The sequence below is a fragment of the Nicotiana sylvestris genome, chromosome 8, assembly GCF_000393655.2.
Source record: "Nicotiana sylvestris chromosome 8, ASM39365v2, whole genome shotgun sequence".
Taxonomy (NCBI): Eukaryota; Viridiplantae; Streptophyta; class Magnoliopsida; order Solanales; family Solanaceae; genus Nicotiana; species Nicotiana sylvestris.
The window spans coordinates 117,453,012-117,470,800 of NC_091064.1; the positions used below are offsets into that span (position 1 = coordinate 117,453,012).

Consider the following 17,789-nt stretch of genomic DNA (forward strand, 5'->3'; position numbering starts at 1 on the left):
ATATCATATATAAGTGGACAGTGTGCCACACGATCCCATAATATCATATATAAGTGGACAGCATGCCACACGATCCTATAATATAACTCGAACCATCTGATTTTGTAAGGAGAGTCCCATTAGGGGAAATCAACAACATATCACTCTAACCCGGCAAGGGTACAACTAACAGCCCAAAATATCCCGGCAAGGGAGAGTATATATATCGGTCTACACATCCCGACAAGGGAGTAATCACAACACATTCTCTTTTTAAATCTCTTCTTCCTCAACTAACACCATTCATGTTCGAGCTAACGCTCCAAAAGTACACCAATCACAATTTTACCTCAACCGTTCACATTATATGAAACTCATCGAATAAACAAGGAGATTGTGTCACGTTATTAGAATTAAAAGCAATTAAGACTCACGGTCATGCTAGACTCCGGTGCATAGATAACCGTCACCATGCCTATACACCGTACTCTACATTAGCAAGTAGCAAATAACATCCTAATCCTATTCCCTCAAGCCAAAGTTAGAACAAACACTTACCTCGAATGCTCCAAACTCAACTCACGCTTCTAGTATAGCTTTACCTCTTGATTCCACCACCAATCCGCTCGAATCTAGTCATAAGTTACTTAATCACATTAATAATTACTAAATGAATCACTCCCCATGCATGAAAAATAAATTTTACAAGGTTTTTCCCAAAATGGTCAAAAATACCCCCGGACCCACGTGGTCGAAACTCGAGGTTCGGACCAAAACCCGGTTACCCATTCTCCCACGAATCCAAATATATGCTTTGTTTTGAAATCGGACCCCAAATTGAGGTCCAACTCCTCAATTTGTAGAAAACCTAGGTTCTACCCAAAACACCCAATTTCCCCCATGAAAATCTTTGTTTTGAAGTTGAAATCATGTTAAAAGATGTTAAGAAGTGAAGAAAATGAGTTAGAAATCACTTACCAATCGTTTTGAAGAAGAAAAGTTGTTTGGAAAATCGCCTCTTAGGTTTTGGGTTTTTGAAAAGTGAAAAAAAGACTGAAAATCCCGAATTTATACATTTTGCTGGGGGCTGGCGCGGACCGCACAGAAATAGCCGCGGCCGCGCCGAGGGAGGGGAGAAGTGGGCTCTCTCTGAACCCACCCAGCACGGACCGCACTGATTTGGTGCGCGGCCGCGCTGGTCGACCCTCTTAACCCCACCACGCGGACCGCACAGTAAAGCACCGCGGCCGCGTGGCTGCCAGCGCGAACCGCGCGGAAATGGACGCGGCCGCGCTAGGCCTGCAACATCTGAACCTGTATATTTTTCTAAGTCTAAGACCTCCCGGACCCTACTCAAAACTCACCCGAGCCCTCGGGGCTCCAAACCAAACATTCATATGATCTCGAAAACACCTTACGGACTTACTCGTGCGATCAAATCGCCAAAATAACATCATATACATAGGATCAAGCCTCAAAATACATGATTTTCTTTCAACTTTCATAAAAACTCAAATTCCCCATTTTAAGTCTGAAACACGTCATATGACGTCCGTTTTTAGCCAAAATTTACAAATAGTGCTTAAAACATAATTAAGACTCGTACCGGGTGTCGGAACCAAAATACGAGCCCGATACCACAGTTTTCTGATCAATTTTCTTCTTCATTTTCTTTAATTAATTTCAGAAAACAATTTCACACAAAAATTCATTTCTCGGGCTTGGGACCTCGGAATTTGATTCCGGGTACACGCCCAAGTCCCATATTTTTCTACGGACCCTCCAGGACCGTCGAATCACAGGTCGGGTCCGTTTTACCCAAAATATTGACCGAAGTCAATATTATGCATATTAATATCAAAATTCATCAAATTTTTCACAAAATTAGCATATTCTAACATAAAAACTTTCTGGCAACGTGCCCGAACTGCGCACGCAAATTGAGGAAACTAAAAGCGAGGTTTTCAGGGCCTCGGAAGCACGGAACTAGGAAGAATTACGGTGATGACCCTTTGGGTCGTCACATTGACCACCACACATATTACAAATATTCCACCCATAAAATTGAAATTCACAATTTTTCCACAAGTGTGGTCCTCCACAATATAGACATGGATCACCATAATAATAATAACAAATATTCGACCAATTATCATTCCAAGATGTCATATCAACAAAGATAGTAAATATTAAATTAAGATAAAAATAAGAAAAAAACTTGAGTAGATGAAAAGTAAAAATCTAATCTAGTAGACTAGTTAATTTCTAAGTCTCTGGCAACGACGCCAAAAACTTGTTGCGGCCAAATGCACACGCAAGTATATGCGGTCTTCAAGTAATAAAGTGACTAAAAGTCGGATGTCGAACCCACGAGGACTTATGATTAACTATTAACTAAATTAGACTATCCTAACTATCTAACGAGAATTAAACCTAGAAGTATTTGATTCTAAACTAATTAAATAAAGAAATATAAATAATGAACTTTGAACAAAAGAAGAGTAGAAAAGCAGATTTTTATGTTATCAATGTGATGAAAACGATCTAGGGTTATGGGCTATCTAACAATTATATTGTATTAATTCAATTGAATTGACTAGTTAATTTATCTGGTTTATTGGTTGACAGGGTTAATATTGCTTATAAGAATCTGTCGAATTCTTACTCACCTATTCAAGCTAACCTAACACCTATATGTCTATGGAATTAGAACTAACAAGAACGCATTTATAATTCTTGTAAATCAACCAAGCAAGGCAATTAGGTATAGGTCTATCCTAACCGCGAATTCGTTCTCCGATGCCCAGGTTCAAGAACTTGCTCTACTCAATCCTATATGCAATCTAGAATTCCCACTTTCGAGTTCAATTCTAGATTCGTAGATAGTATTTAATTGGTGATCAAGCAATCAAATAATTAAGTGCAGGATTGAATAAATAAACCAATACGATAAATCAATAAATCAAAATCAATATTCGAATAACAATAGTCATGAAAGAACCACAACCCTAGAACGTGGAGTTTAGCTCCACATAGACATGGTAGAAAACAACAAATCATACAAAGAAACATAAAAGACTAAGTTTAGGGGAAGAAAAGATGATACTCGGCCTCCACGGCGACTCTGTGCTCTCCCTAGGTAAAATGTTCCTCTAAAAAATGTTCTCCCCTCCAAAAAATATATTTAGTCTTGCTTTTATACATGTTGGGTAGGTCTAGGGCCGAAATAACCTTGTCCCGGGCGAAATTGGAGAAAATTCACGTCATTGGCGCCCCCCGACTATCGCTTAGCGCCCTCCACGGCGCTCCAGTATTTTAGTTTCTGTTTCTGGCGCCACAGGTAGGGCTGGGCGCCACCTGTGGCGTTGAAATATGCCCTTTCCCTGTTTTCGTCCGTTTTGGCTCTAATTTCGCATATATCGCCCCCGATTTCTCCCGGATCATTCCTACACATAAAAACACATCAAATTAACATAAATCAATACATTTCACATCCTAAATCCATGAAACAAAAGTAAAATATGAGGCGATATACATACAAATATATATACTTTAAGCTAAACATCACCCTTATTTATGTCTTAAGATATAATCTCTCTTCATTGAATATTTATTCTATTTATGTGTTATCTTCATCTTCAAGAACCATTATTACTAGGGGTAAGAAAGGGGAAAATAATAACTATTTTATCTTGAACTTATAAAATGACAAATAATTTGAGACATTTATTTTTAGTAACCACGATTGTTAATATGAGATGAATGGAATAGTAATATCCCAAAATTTTGAAAGCTCATCCAGTGCGCATTAGTATTTGTATTTGTGAAAGAGAAACGTGACGAGGATGTTTAGCAAAACCCATGGGGCGGAAAATATTTACCCGCCCCTACCCATTGCTTTTTTTCCTATCCATTTTTTTAATATTCAGTCAAATTAATCTACTAATAAACCAAGTCGAGTCAAATCAAGCCAAACCAAATAAAGTCAGGCCAAGCGAGCCAAATCAGGCTAAGCTAAACTAAGCCATGTGAGTAAAAGAAGGTTGGGATGGGTGGATAGCTAGTGGTATTAGTATTAATTATATCGAATTTGTATAAATTGTAACTAGTTTTCAAATGGATAGAAAATAACTATTTTAAGCTTAATGGATATTTTACATTAAAATGTTACCTTCCATCAAAAGAGCTAGCAAAACAAATTCTAACTTTGATTTTTCTTTGTTCATTTTTTAAACGTAAGGAAATCTTTTTGCTTGTTTGTTAATTAGTTCGTAGTAGTTGTTATAAGATAAAATTTATGGATCATAATATTTAATAAACATTACTCTCTATGTCCCTAAGTTATGTGATAAAATTTTCTTTTTAGTATGTCTAAAAAAGAATGATGCATTTTTATATTTAAATAAAATTTAACATGAAACTTCACCTTTTATCCTTAATGAAATAATTAACAACCACACAAATATCTATAACTTACCTTAGATTACAAGCTCTGAAAGTCCCTTTCTGTGCCTAGTCAAACTATAATATCACATAATTTGGGAGTATTATCTTTTTCATTCTTGTCGAATTATTCTAAATTACGTACTACTTAAACAAGCTTTATTGAGGATACATAACTAACTAAAACAAGCTTTACTGAAGATACTGACATAAGAATTAGTGTATGAATTAACTTATAACTGTTATAACACAATAAAAGAAGAAGAGTATTGCAGAGCAAAGTAGAGAGAGAATTCTTATTGATTTTTGGGATGATTTACAATGGAATAGAACCCTCTATTTATAGATAGAGGTTAACTTAGCCACCAAGTAATAAACCCTAGAATCTCTTTAAATATAGGCATTCACCATAAATAAAATTCTATTTATAACACTCCCCCTTGAATGTCTATTCAACAGATAATGTGTCTCGTTAAAACCTTAACTAAATAAAACCCAATGGGAAAAAAAATTTAGAGAAGGAAAAAGAGTACACATATCTAACAATACGCCTTTTGGTTGCCTCATTAAAAACCTTGCAAGGAAAACCTAGTGGGACAAAACCTTGTAATGGAAAAAGAGTACAACGTATATTAACTCCCCCTGATGAGAGCATCAAATCACATCCTTGAGCTTTCGCATTCTAATCTTGTGCACTAGCTTCTTGAAGGTTGACGTCAACAGAGATTTGGTGAATAAATCAACCATATTAACTCCAATGAATATATTGCTCCTTGAAAATCCTCGCTATCACATTATCATGCTTATAGTTATAGCAAGATACATATGTGCGCAAATAGCACTTAGGATATGGTACTTCAAGACCAAAAATTGTCTATGCTTCAAGCGATTTAAATCATTCAAGAATTGTCATATAAGTTAAGTCATATAATAGACTTTAATTAGATGCATATCAAGTTTTCATGTCATGCTAGACAAATAAGATATCGAAAACTGATTGCATATATCATTGACTTTATACTTTCAAGTATTTGAACTACATGTCCAAAACTACATGTCTTTCATATTAAACCAATTCTATTTGAATTGTGTATCGTCTATTTGGCCAATATTTTTGTGTCTATATTCGATAGACTTAAGATCCTCATCTATACTTAGCGCTATGATAGATGTCGTCGACGAACATTTTATATCGGTTCCAGTAATTTTTCATAAAGACATAACATAGAGATCTCTTCATTCATATATTCAGGTACTTGAATCTCTCATGAGATTTTATGAAGTGTTATGTCATGTGATCTTCTAGATCACTTGCCTCCTTATTATGATCAGTTTGATCATTTGCTCATCTTCTTTATCAAGAAGTTTTATTTGAAACCGATTTGTCTATACGCGTTAAGCGTATCGTAGACTTTGTCCTTCTAGGACTTAATATGAGCATTTGCAATGAGAATATAGTTACTTTCTTTGGTCAGCAAATGCGTATGACATGCTTTGAAATATATTGCAAACGAATTATCTTTTTATGAACCTCAAGTTCATATTATGATATTCGAGGATCTACATATACAAATGATAATCCGTTCCACGTAACTTTTTCTCAAGTGTTTATCATGTCTGCCCTTCATGTTAGAAAAACTAACTTGTTTCCTCAACTTTGAGAGTCCATCTTTGTGTGTCATGGTGCTAATCAAAATATACACCGCACATCAATAATAATAAGATGGAATTATTTGGTTCCTGACCCCGAACCACTTGTGAGGGGAGAATGTAATATACTTTCGTATATGACCTATATCAAACTGATATAAATAACTTTGTTCTCATAAGAAATAGTTTAGCTATTAAGTGGAGGCACTCAATAAATTATTTTGCTAAACCAACTGTGATGTAAACCAACTTATCAAGATAAACTTTCTTGAATAGAAAATCTGAAAATTATGCTCGAAATTAAATTATTGAGTAAGTTACCTCGCAAAACATCATTTGCGGGTTAATAATAATCGCACATGTAATCATCTCATAGATGCATCTTATGTGGTATACATGGCAAGTGAATGAGCCCATATTTACTTTTGATATTTCCAGCGTTTATGAGATTCAATCCCAATTTTAGTTGGCCTACTAATTAACGAGAACAAGCAACCTAGGAGAATTCGTAAAGAACTTTCTAGTTCTTTAATGTTTACTCATTTGAGTTCTCTTTTATTTTTGCACATCATACTTAAATTGATATGGCTAAACTGATTATGCCAACTGAATAAATTATCAATATTGATAAGTTCAGGTTTACACCATGACATGTGCAATTATCAATAAACTCCAAGTTTATTATGATATGAGTTTTTATATCAATAAATATCCACTTTAGTGTGGTGTTCTTTTATTTGTGTAATACAAACTGGAGAATAAAGCGGATAACTTTTCACATACATATTACCCCGCTACAAGTTGTAGTAATAGAAGATATTAAATATTTCCTTTATTTATAGTCTCAATATAATCAACTGCTTTCGCGTGTACTTTGGAAACTGAATAAGTTTCTTTGAGACTTGCTATAACACAATACCTTATTGGTAATCAATTGTGTTTCTCCAAAATAGTATAATTGACTCTTGCAAAGTTCTCAATTAATTTTGTACTACCACATATTCATGAACATCAATATGGTGAATATCTCTTTTAAAGAAAAAGTTATACCATTGTGGTCATGGTCAAATTATATGCAAGATATGTTTCTTGCATTAATATTATTCTTTAATAATCGCATTGCCAAAATATTTTGGTGTGCAATAGGTACGTGACCAATGACCATTCATGCCATAATAATGATATTATTTTCTTATATCATCTCAAACCTCCTTTTAGAGGTGAGTGTGGTATATTCACTACCACTAGCACGTTCATATTCTTCCAAGAATGAATATGTATTCATAAATTAGATTTCACTTATTTAATACCTCTTGAGAGTTAGCAATGTTAATTGTTGATTGTTGAAAATTTAAGACACTTCTTGCACCACTAATCCAAGATTACACTAATCAAGATTATACTCCTAAAACTACATAAAAGAGTTATTGAAAACATATTAATCGCAAGAGTATTAAAAAGAGTTTCACTTTTTGCACATGCTTTCAATTAACTTAATTAGGTTATCAAACTATTCCTTGTTTATTTGAACAAATTCTTCAAGCTCATACAATTTTCACAGTGCCGTAATTATTTGTCAACTCTCAAGTAGGACTGCTCAAGAAGGAGAAAGAAACAAATAAGTAATTGACTATATATTTTGATCAATAATTGGGTTACATAAGAGGGGACAAAACTAGGAAAAATAAAAACTTGGTTTAACAATCTACCGTCAAATCTATTGTTGTATTTACTATCTGCTATGCTTTTAAAGCAGAAACTTTAATTTAGTTACATACAAATCGATTGTTGTATTTACATTAAAATCTAATCGATGTTATTTAATCAAGCCACCCGGAGCACCTGCACAGAGAACACGCGAGCAGAGGGCACATGACTTGGGAACTGCATTAGACTCTATGCATGAACAGGCAGAAATGAATATTGACCAAGCAGAAAAAGAAAATGATGAGAACCCTACACCTGCTAATCTTCACTGTCTTCGCTCCGCTCAGAACACCAAGTTAATGTTGGAGGTGCAAGAGAGGAATATAGTGATGCTGCAAATGCTTAGAACAATTTATGCTGCGCAAGATGCTGCAAATGCTGAGGAAGAAGCTGCAAATGCTGAGGATGATGCTGAGGACGAAAATGGTGATGCAAATGGTGAAGAAGCTCAGGGTGGGCAGGCAAATGCTGGAAATGTGGATGAGACTGGAGATGAAGACAACAAGGATGATGAGGATTCTGAGAAAGATGATGATGATTCTGAGGGAGTAGATGTTGAGCAATATTCTAAGACAGATGAGGATGATGATTGTGATGGAGCGGATGCTAAGGATTCTGAGAAAGATGATGATGATGATTCGGAGACAGATGAGGATGATGATTCTGAGACAGACAAGGATGATGATTCTGAGGGAGCGAAGGCTAAGGATTCTAAGGATGAGGATTCTGAGGGAGTGGATACTAAGGATTCAGAGGATGAGGATGATTGAGCCTAGTTGTTTATGCACTACTTATTGTGTTATTTATGTTTATAAATTATGAACTTATTGTTGTTATGATCAACTCTAAATTTAGAGCTTGTTATTATGTTTAAACTTGAATTATTATGTTAATTACTACGTGTGAACTTATTATTATTATCTACTTCTTATATTAATTACTGTTTAAATATTTGTTATTCATTCTGTTTGAACTATCATGTCTAAAAACATCTATTACTAGGCTCAAAGTAATTAGAAATTTACTTATCTCAGTTGAATCTCTTTTTTTTCCTTTTTTTTTTTGTAAAAGGAAAAATATCGACAAGAACAACAAAAAAGGAAAAAAATTCAAATACCTCAGATTTGCAGCACAGTCTTGAAGGTATAAATGGTCAAATCAAACAAAAGAGTGCAAAGGTAGAATTTTGTGTTAGAAATTTAAGGATATGAATTTGCAACAGATTTCAACAACAAAAATATAAAAAGCTTCGAACCGTAAAAGTTAGATCTTGTAGTAAAAAACTACAAAGAAATATTAATTAAAACAAAATCATAATTATTTAAAATCTAAGAAGAAGGTAAAATCCAACCTTCGACACAAAATGTCAGGAATAAGTAAACGTACACAAAGAAAAATTGTACTCACTTTTTAAACAAGTTCAGCCCTCTTTCTCCTCCTCCTTCGTTTTCTTTTGCTGCTGTTGGTGCTGCTATGAAACTTCAATTCATAGGTTACAACTTTTTCTGTATTCTGATCAGCATAAGTCATTAAGATTTCAACCCCAACTTAAGTTTGTAATTACCAGTTACATATACATAAACTACAAAATTTGAACATCAAAGATCTCTGATTTCTTTCATCATTCATATCTCTTACTATGGAAGTTCATTAGTTTTTCTTTTTAATAATAACACAAAAAAAGAATCTTTTTCCATCATCACACTAATTGCACAAGAAAAATCTAAAACCTGAAGATGTTAGCAGAAAGTTGACTAATGACTACCATCCTAAAAATAGTCAAACTATAATGAATCCCTTCACGCAGAAAATTCATAGACATATCTTGGGAGCATGGGTTGTGCAGCTAAAACGTGCTGAATTTAGCAAATAGAGAACAAAACTTCAGCTAAAATATGCTGAAGTTCAGCAAATAGAGAACAAAACTTCAGCTATTAAAATGCTTAAGTTCAGCAATTACAAACAAAAACTTCAGCAAATAAAGAACAAAATTTTAGCTACTAGAATGCTTAAGTTCAGCAATTACAAACAAAAACTTCAGCCAACACTTGGTTCAGCAATTTGCTATTTCAGGCCCGTCTACTAGAATGCTGAAGTTTGCGTGATTGTCTTTGCTACTTCAGGCCCATATGCCTGAAGTTACGCGAAAAGTGGGTACGCTTGTAATTTTTTTTACAAAACAGGATATAAGTTAAAACGTGACCTAAAAAACAATCGTATAAATGCAAATGCCCCGTTAGATTGTGTGTGGGCCCACTCTCATTTAGGGTTTCAGTATTCGACTATAATACTACACTAACTAATTAGCGTTTAGATATTTAATGGTTGGAAACAATTTACTTTTATGCAATAATTTATAGCCACACAAAATATATGTGCCTCATTTTATACCATAAGTTCAAAAGTCTTCTTTTTTTTCTTTAACTCTGTGCCCAGTCAAATGAGTTCATATAACTTGAAACGGAGGGAGTAGTACATTCTTTCTATCGTTCTCTTATTTTACATTTATCATAAGAAATGTATTAATTAGAAGAGTATTTGACTCACTGTATCCTTATTTATGTTTAAAATAAGATCTTCCTCCGTTAACTATTTATTATTCTGTTTATGTGGTCCATCTCCATTCTAGAAAAGGTAAACTTGACACACTTCCCTATACTCACTCGTGTCTTCACAAAATTAGGAAGCACTCCCTTCGAGTCACAATAAGTGATTTTTTGTTATCTAAAATAAGTAATTTTTCAAAATTTTAAGAATGGATTAATTATTTTTTCCCTACATTATTTTTGGAGTAAATAATGTTGGGGTATATATTAGAAAAATTTATGTGAAGAGAGTAAAAATTAATATAATCAATTTCATTACTAATTAATATTAAAAGATAAATTTTTTAATATGTATAAAAACAACCAAAAAATCACTTATTTTAGATATTATTTTAGTTATAAAAAGAAACAAATATATACTCACACGTTTCTAAAAGCTGAAATTATTTGCTTTGCATGCACACAGTTTATTGAGACGCGCGCTGTTAGGTCCCATCACACCCCACTTGCCTTTGTCTCGTCAACGGAACAAATTATGGACCACGTATGTATATATATATATATATATAGATAGACATAGAGCCTGTTTGGCCTAAGTTTTTTTCAGCAAAATTACTTTTTTTTTTATAAAAAGTGTTTTAGCCAAAAATTTAGGTGTTTGCCAAATTTTCAGAAGTAAAAATTTTTGAGCAGAAGCAAAAGTACTTTCGAGACGTTATCTCTCCAAAAAAATATATTTATGAAAAGCACTTTTGAAAAAAATATACTTAAAAATAATTTTTAAAAGCTTAATCAAATACTAATTACTGTTTGAAGGTATTTTTCAAATTAATTAACCAAACACCAAATAATTCTCGCCAAAACTACTTTTTTAAAAAGCAATTTTGAAAAAAGTACTTTTCAAAATAAACAGATTTTAGAAACTTGGTCAAACAGACTAATAGTCCTTTAAAACTCCACTAATATTTGAAGTAATGACTTCTTGACCACTTAAACTTATAGAACTTTTAAAATCCGATATATGAACTTGCACTTTTCCTATTTGAACACTCCAACTTGATGCAATAGATACTAAAAACACATTTGCCCTTGACTATGCCTATGTGGAAGCGACACAACTGACATAACTAAATTGTGTGCAAATCACGCTGCAAAGACACGTGAATAATATTATTTTTGTTAAAAAAATATGAGAATTAAAATAAAATATAAATGAGATAAAAAAAGAAAAAGAGAAAAAAGACATTTGCTTTCCCCTTCTCTTTTCCCCTCCCACCCACCTCTCTAGTCTTCCCTGCCAAACCCCCGCCTTTTTTTTCCCCTTTCCCCTTTTCTATTCTACCATATTAATGAACTTTTTTATTTTTTTTCTTCACCATTTCTTTTTCTTGTATATGTCCTTCTAATTTTAACAAAGAGTATAAAATTATCAACAATCAAGAGACGTTTACACTTGTCAACAAATCAAAAGTGTTTCAATTGAGCAAGCCGCATTCTCTCTGGTTGCAGAGTGTAACTGTTTACCTTGAAAATGGTAATTACAATTATATTTGATTTTATAGTTCTAAAAATACGTGATTTATTTTTATACTAATTGTTAGATAATGGATGTTTGTATGAGCTAGGAAGATAAAGTAAGAGTAAGAGGCAGTGTGGTTATTCAAACTGAACGACTGCGAATCGGGATCTCGAATTGGCCTAAGCTGGGGCTCGAGGTTGAGCTAGTGAGTTTGATCGGGGATAATCGATGAAGCACTAACAGTTCCAAGGGCCTCAATAAAGGCTTTTTATGATCAATGATAAATAATAAATGAGGAACAATCAATGAAATACAATAAATGTAAGCAATAAATCAGAGGAAAAACAATGGAGAATGTTTTAGTTGAAGAGTAGAGAATGTTCTTGCTCTTGTATTGAATATCATGTATATAAGAAATAGCAATGATACCCTTTATATAAGAGGGGGATCCCAATATGGTACACATAATTATTACAAAGAAACGTAGCTGGTACAACTACTTAATGGTCCGGTACGGATTTGTACCATTCTTGCATTCGTTGTTAGCTTTGACCACGTGCCTTTCGAATTTCCTGCTTGTCCATGATATTCACCGATTTGCGCTGCCCCGAGATTGAGCATAGGGAACACTTGGAATAATTTATTGAGCATCGAAATGAGATTAATTATTTTATTTAGAGCCGCCACTTGGAATAATTTATTGAATCCCAAATCATCAATTTATTTTAAATCCCAAATCGAGGAAATTTTTGACTCTGTTTAAAAGTCTGTTAAACCAGAAGATCGAGTAAGGAATTATGTTAACCCGAGGAAGGTGTTAGGTATTTGCGAGTCCTGTGGTTTTAGCACGGTCTCTTTAATCATACCTGACTTAATTATACGTGTTTTAGAACCTATGTGCGTTTTTCCTTTTACCGCTTTTAATTACTCGATTATTCGTGATTATGGAATTATCTTGAAAACGAGTCACGCGTACGTGTACTCTTTTTGTTTGGCGCGTCAAGAATCATGTCACGCGTATGTGTACACAATTCACAACACTTAATTGTTTAAAAAGAAAAAAAACACGACCAAAATAGGGCGAACGTGTACCTTGATTTAATTTTGGAAATTGTAATTATGTCGCGCGAATGCGTACACAATCATAATACTAATTTAAGTGGCGCCTAAAAGTATTTCTACAATGTTCGGAAATTATTCAAACTCCTAGATTCGAGATAGTCGTGAGGTCTATGAGTTAAGGAGCTTATTATGGAATAAATGAACTACTTTAACATAATTAAAGATAGTTGTGAGGTCTATGAGTTAAGGAGCTTATTATGGAATAAATGAACTACTTTAACATAATTAACCGGAACTGGAATATTGAACCTGCATATCATTGACATAACTACTCAATTTTTGTGAAAATGGGAAAGTTCAATAGAATCTCCGCCAAAGAAAAAAAAAACAAATACGTACCAACAAATGGACATAACTATTGTATAATCCAAATAAAGGTTTGAAATAGAGAATAAGTAGTACACATATAAAATGTGAACAGGATTATCTAAAAAATGATCATTCTTTCCAGATATGTGATTATGCATGACAACCCTTTAACACCCAACAGTTTAACACCCAAACACTTTAACTTCCAATTAACAGAAGGCAAAAATGATAGCAAGATCTAGCAACACAGTAAGAAGAGAAAAATCAGACCTTTGTATTGATGGATCTGAGCTCAAAACTACAACAACTGGAAAATTTCTTGACAGAACATTCGCCGACGAACTCAACCGGAACCGACGATCGGAGTTTTCAAACGACACCTTCTATCTCAACTCTTGACGTTGTTTTTTTGAAAAAAATGGACTGTTTCGAACAGATTTTTCAGCTGGGTTACGTGACGTTTTTTTTGCTGGTTTTTTGGCTGGAGTCTCGATGAGGAAGAAGACCAGCAGCTGCGTTTTCTCACCTAGAGCAGCTGCGTTTTTTGTTTTTATTCTATTTTAAAAATTGCTGTTGCGCAGCTTCTTGCTTTTTAGCTCTGTTTTTTTAATCTTTTCAGATCTCTCGTCTCCAGAATCCCTCACTCTTTATTTGTATGTTTTCTACTCTCCTCTACTTTTGTGCCCTTTTCTTTCTCTTTTTTGTTCTTCTTTTTTGTTTTCTCTTTCCAGCCGTTTTTTGTGAAGAAGAAAGTGAATTGCGGCTGTGTTTTTTGGGATTTGGGGTGAGGTATGAAGTTAGACGTGTTGGAAAATTAGGTTAGCTCTCCCTCAGATGTAATGGTTTATAGAATTTTAATTAGTTAGTCTGGGTAAATTCTTATTAGGCCTTTCCAAGTATTTGGGCCCTTAATTTGTGTTGGGCTTTCTTTTAAAAATAATAAATAAAGAAACTTTTACTTCCTATAGCAAATGTTAACACCTTATTTATTTTAAATAAATATTATTTTAAAAAATTATATTCTATAGATATCTTTTAAGATTTATAGCAAAATATTTAATTTTGGTTACCTCCTAGCCCTAATCCACTGAATACGCTAATCAGTTACACAATTTTCTTTCTCTCTCTACTTTGATACATCTCATTCTCTTCCCTCATCCCATTAAAATTTTCGATCTCCTCCTCCTTCCGCCGGATTTGTGCAAAGCCCACTTCAGATATGCTGATTTCGACCATGAAATTTCAGGGGATCTCAGGCTTCCTGATCGAGTCTTCCCCAGGCAAAAATCCATTCGCAATCCATCAAAACTCAATTATGAATCTTTAGCGTCGTTAAGCAATGAATCAATTCCGAAAATTCTGGATTCGGTTGCAACGATTGGGTGCATTGAGGTAGGTAACCATGGAATTTCAGGGGATCTTCCCATTAAGCTCTTTTCTCTTTGGTTACTCTCTTGTATTAGCACAACAACCCTTGCTATTTGTCTCCGAATCCAAGTAAACAAAGAAAAAAATGAATTCAAATATTTTCCACCAGAACGTACTTATGCAGATTTTGTTTTCTACAATTTAGTGCTTCATTTGGTGATCATGAATTTCCTTGGACAGATTAACGTTCCTAATTTCGAGAGAATGTTGCTTACCCAAATACTCTTGCCTATAAGGATGTTGTTAAGGCAATGAATGAGGGACTTACAGTCACTTTAGCCACACAAAAAAAACAGGACCTACAAACGTTGCTATGGCAGATTCGCCAGAAATTAGAGTTTGTTCTTGAACAAAGACGATGGAGTTTGGGGCTGAGCAACTTGATTTTCTGTTAATATATTTCAATGTATTTTTATGTATTTCATTGTATTCATTGTCTTTTGTTCATTGTAATTCAATGTATCTCGTTGTATTCCATGTATTTCATTATATTTACTGTCTTTTTTTTCATTGTATTTCAATGTATCCTGCTGTATTCTATGTATTTTATTATATTCACTGTTTGTTACATGCCATGAATATATTCATATGTTTTTTAATTAATATAATTTATGTATTCAGATGTATTATATAATTTCTCTGAAGATTGCTATATTTTTGGGGTATTTTTCGGCTGAGAATCTTTTTTATAACTGAAAATACAATTTTTGTGTGTTATAATTGAGTTTGTTGAGTTATATTAGTAGTCTATTATGTTAATTGATTCACTTTTCGTTTTAAAAATAGTGTAATCCCCTATTTTATGCCGTGAATACAGTCGAATACAATAATCTGTCCAGCTGTAATTCCATGTTTCACTCTATGAATACAGTCGAATACACTCGAATACAACAACTGATTAGCTGGACTTCCCTGATTCACGCCTATTTTTGCTATTGTATTCATGAATACAATAACTTAAATATATCGAATACATCTTATAACCACAAAAAGATATTTATAATATGTAATATAGCAAATGGTATCTATAGATGGCTAATTACTACTAAAAGATAGTGTTTTATGAAAAATTCCCATAAATAAATAAACAACATACTACTCTAACTAAATTAAAGATATCAAAATAAAAATACTAATAACTATTTCTAGTCTAAGAAACATATAAAGATTATTTTTTGTGCAATATCAATAAATCTACTAAAAATGAAATTAAGGTAAAAATATGTAGATTAAACTTAAAATTAATTTACATACTAAAAAGTGTTGGAAATCTAAATATGATAAAAAAATTAAGGTGTTCATGGTCATATCAGAGTTGGAGTTATAGGCTCCTTTTGCTATAAAGGATGAACACTGCGAGGGGATACGATTGGTTTTAGTCCACCCTAGGTTTGTACGCATATACTTGGTGATTAATAAAATATTAAAAAAAGTTGCAATTACTTCCTGAAAATTACAGAAATGTTATGAAATAATAAAAGAAAAAGAGTATTGCAGAGAAAAGTAGGGAGAGAGAACTGTTATTGATTTTGGGATGAATCACAATGGAATAGAACCCTCTATTATAGGGAGAGAGTGACTTAGCCACCAAGTAATAAACCCTAGAATCTTTCTAAATATAGACATTCACCTTAAATAGAATTCTATTTATAACACTCCCCCTTGAATGTCTATTCAACAGATAATGTGTCTCGTTAAAACCTTAACTAAATAAAACCCAATGGGAAAAAAATTGTAGAAAAGGAAAAAGAGTACACATATCTAACAATACGCTTTTTGGTTGCCTCGTTAAAAACCTTGCAAGGAAAACCCAGTGGGACAAAACCATGTAAGGAAAAAAGAGTACAACGCGTATTAACTCCCCCTGATGAGAGCATTAATTCACATCTTTAAGCATTTGCATTCCAATCTTGTGCACCATCTTCAAACGATCTTTGGTAGAGACTTGATAAACAAATCAGTCATATTAACTTGAATGAATATATTGCATCTTGAAATCATCATTCTTGATAGAGATGTAATGTCTTCATAAACTTCCATAGAATGACCTTTTTAATATCTCTATAGAGGTATTCTCGCTATCACATTATCATATTTATAGTTATAGCAAGATACATATATGTCCAAATTGCACTTAGGATGTGGTACTTCAAGACCAAGAATTGTATATGCTTTAAGCGACTTAAATCCTTCATGGATTGTCATATAAGTTAAGTCATATAAGCCATATAATAGACTTTAGATGCATATCAAGTTTTATGTCATGCTAGACATATAAGATATCGAAAACGGATTGCACATACCATTGATTTTATACTTTCAAGTATTTGAACAACATAGACAAAATTATATGTCTTTCATATGAAATCAATTCTACTTGAATTATGTCTCTTACATTTGGCCAATACTTTTATGTCTATATTCGATAGACTTAAGATCCTTATCTATACTTAGCGCTATGATAGATGTCGTCGACAAACATTTTATATCGGTTCCAATATTTTTTCATAAAGACATAACATAGAGATCTCTTCATTCATATATTCAAGTACCTGAATCTCTCATGAGATTTTATGAAGTGTTATGTCATGTGATCTTCTAGATCACTTGCCTCCTATATTATGATCATCTTGATCATTTGCTCATCTTCTTTATCAAGAAGTTTATTTGAAACTGATTTGTGTATATGGTTTAAGCGTACCATAGACTTTGTCTTTCTAGGACTCAATATGAGCATTTGCAATGAGAATATAGTTACTTTCTTTGGGTCAGCAAATGCGTCAAGCATACTTTGCAATATATTGCAGATGAATTATTTTTTTATGAACTTCAAGTTCATATTATCGTATTTGAGGATCTAGATATACAAATGATAATCAATTCCAAGTAACTTTTTCTCAACTGTTTATCATGCCTCCCCCTCATGTTAGAAAAACTAGCTTGCTTCCTCAATTTTGAGAACTCATCTTTGTGCGTTATGGTCTTAATCAATATATACACCGCACATCAATAATAACAAGATGAAATTATTTGGTTCCTGACCCCGAACCACTTGTGAAGGGAGAATGTAATATACTTTCGTATAT

At 33.3% G+C, this 17,789-nt stretch overlaps 1 long non-coding RNA gene across 1 annotated transcript; it reads right to left on the reverse strand.

Moving 5' to 3' along the window:
* Nucleotides 1-2,912: 2,912 nt before the first annotated feature.
* LOC138875610 (uncharacterized) lies at nucleotides 2,913-14,108 on the reverse strand. The gene is made up of 3 exons (XR_011401673.1): nucleotides 13,546-14,108; nucleotides 9,187-9,291; nucleotides 2,913-3,425 (listed from the first exon to the last, which is right to left on the reverse strand). It is a non-coding gene; the product is annotated as an uncharacterized lncRNA (long non-coding RNA).
* Between the last annotated feature and the right edge of the window lie 3,681 nt (nucleotides 14,109-17,789).